Source organism: Camellia sinensis, chromosome 5 (assembly GCF_055761805.1).
Source record: "Camellia sinensis isolate YWXY chromosome 5, ASM5576180v1, whole genome shotgun sequence".
Lineage (NCBI taxonomy): Eukaryota > Viridiplantae > Streptophyta > Magnoliopsida > Ericales > Theaceae > Camellia > Camellia sinensis.
Window position 1 is genome coordinate 132,844,829 of NC_138965.1, and position 2,831 is coordinate 132,847,659.

The following is a 2,831-nucleotide window of genomic DNA, read 5'->3' on the forward strand; positions in this document are numbered from 1 at the left end:
TGCATTTAAAGGTTCGGTGCAATTGGAACGACATATGTATCTGATAAGAGCAATTTTGCTAACCTTTATGGATGAGTAGACATGTAATTGGGTTGGGGCACAAATACAAATGACGAATGTGACTGTATGATGAACTGTGGGTGTGGAAATCAATGACAATGGGATAGTACTGATGGAAGGTACAATGCATGTGTGTTGGAAATGCCAAATAATGGACGATCAGGGGTACTGAACGGATGACTTGGTGCATGCAAGAAGGAACGAATTTTTGCAAGATGAATTCGGCCAGTTTGAGAAATTAATACGATGTATGTCACAATGCATGAGGTCTTCTGCAAACATACAAGTCATGTACCATATATTACAAATACTTACAGCATAGTGTTGTGTAATATTATGAATCTGTACATTCCTTTAAAAAAGTAGTCAGTAAAATAAACCATACACATATTCCTACAAAATGTCCGATTCGAACAAGATTGAAGCTATTGTTGAAGCTCATGTTGCTCCTGTATTCCAGCAGTTGCAAGCTATCTACGAAAGGCTGAATGAAGTGGACACACGGTTGTCAAGTTTGGAGCGGCAAGTCGGCGCTATCAAGCAGAACGTTGATTGGCTGACCGATGACAAATTGGCGGCGGACGAAGCGAAGTCTGATAAGACAATGGATGAGGACAGTCAGTCAGACAGTACGGACAACTCTTCAGAAGACGCTGCTGATGATGCAGCAGATATGTAGATTTGATTTATTTATTTTTTATCCTTCCCTGTAAGCCATGAAATTTTTTGTTTGGCTGGAGTCATATGTGCTAATGGGCTGATATATAACTTACCTACGAAGAGTATTGAGTTTTCATTCATAATGTGGTTTCTTTCATTTTTGAAAATTAATTTTCCCTTTTTTGTAATTAAATTATAAATTAACTTCGGTAACAAAAGCAGCCGTAAATTATATACAGTTACAGTCGCATTCATCCGAACAAGAAACATGCGTAAACAAAACAGTACTAAGTCAGCAGCCACGTCGACATGTTTGATCCATGTTTACATCGACATGTTTGATCCATGTTTACAGTTGGTCCATATTTACATCGTCCAGCAAAAACAATACTGGGGACCCATAATTAACATCCATATTGAAATCAAAGAATAAAAAATTAGTTAAAGTCCTATTGCCACCCAAATTAGTGGCGTACTGGCAGCCCATTCCCATCACTGGCCTAGCTTGTGGCATTGCTCATATGAAGGCAGTCCCGGTACTCTGCGATCTTTGCATTATTGACATCCATAACGATGTCAACCAACAACTTATGACGCACAGAGGGAGCGAACTTTGTCCACAAAAATCGTAAGACAAATCAGTTAAAATTGGAGGACGTATGAGGAAGGATTTGATTGACAAATGGAAATTAAGCGGTAGAATGTACCTTGTGTGGACCGGGGCTTAAATCAGGTTGCTGCATGAATTTGATGACGAACATCCCACAGTCAAACGTGCTACAAAAATAATTTCACATTAAAGTTGTCGTCAATACATAATAGGTTCATTAAGTCAGTCATGCAGCTTAGACATTAATGTGAGGGAGGGATTGTGGATTACTCGTCCAGTTGTTGTACTGGCCTCTCGTCTAACATGCAGCGGTGGAAGGTACGCACGTCTGTAACATAATCATTTCCAAAGTGTAGTTGCAGCAAGTCGTGCATAGTTTCAACCTGTTCCACAAGGTTGAAGTTGGTTTACGTAAAGGATGTTCAAGTTTTTTGTAGTGTTCAGAAATGCACCAGAAGGACATACCAAAATTTTAGCTGCATTTAGCTTCCTTTTGTTCGGTCGGTTGGATGGGACTGAGTCGAATAGGTAGGCTACACGGTCCACCATATCAATTTTAACGCACAACCAATGCACTCCTCTGTAATTAAAAGGCACGTAAATCTACACGAAAACACAACGGCAGACCTTGTTTAGAGGCCATGCAAACATGTAATGGCTTTCATATTTTCGTTTTAATATAACAGAATGAACATTGATATTACCCTCTGGCATGCATCAATCGCACCAGTGTATCTGTCATGTCCGAAAAATGATGTGACGATATGTTCATGGTCCAGAGGTTGCATATCTTTATTTAGAATCATAGTCTGCATGTGTAATGCGTAAAGGTCATTGACGGAAACATTTGTCAAAATATGTCATACACAATACACAACGTAGCTTTAAACACTTACTTACCGACAGATATACGGGAAAGAACCAATCAGTGTGCCTCCCGTCATTGTGTAAATCCCTCTGTCGATTAGTCAATTGCACCACCACCAAGTTGATTGGCTGGAACATTGTATGCAAGACACAAGGCAAGTTGATTAGAAAGGTTTCTGAGTTAGGGGTACTGAAAAACGCAGATTCATATTTGTGCAGCCAACACTTATAGTGTCGGATAGCCACGACCCTGGTTTGAGCGTGCGCATGTCACGCCGGGTGCCAACTTCACATGCCCGTCCATGAAGATTCATGGAAACAACAATGTCCCTACAAGCAATAAATGATCCTTAGAACGATAGTTATTTCACAGTGGACTGTCATTGAAAATTTGCAAGTAGTAAATGAAACAATACATTTCATTTTTGCTATCGTCAAATACATAGTGAAGAAGTTTTTGTTCCTCCGCCGATAACAACCCTTCGCTGTCCAACATCGTCAACGAGTCCTACAAAAATAAACAGCCAACTAACAGTACACATTTCATAAAAATATTGAAGCTTATATTACAAGGTCTGTAGTCATAAAAAAAACGTGAAATGATGTAAAAACTGTGAGCCCCAGAGTTTTCCCA

The 2,831-nt window shown here is 39.6% G+C and overlaps 1 long non-coding RNA gene across 1 annotated transcript; it reads right to left on the reverse strand.

Annotated features, from left to right (window-relative positions):
• Positions 1-289: 289 nt before the first annotated feature.
• LOC145790213 (uncharacterized) lies at positions 290-1,892 on the reverse strand. The gene is made up of 3 exons (XR_014328881.1): positions 1,601-1,892; positions 1,428-1,497; positions 290-1,331 (listed from the first exon to the last, which is right to left on the reverse strand). It is a non-coding gene; the product is annotated as an uncharacterized LOC145790213 (long non-coding RNA).
• Between the last annotated feature and the right edge of the window lie 939 nt (positions 1,893-2,831).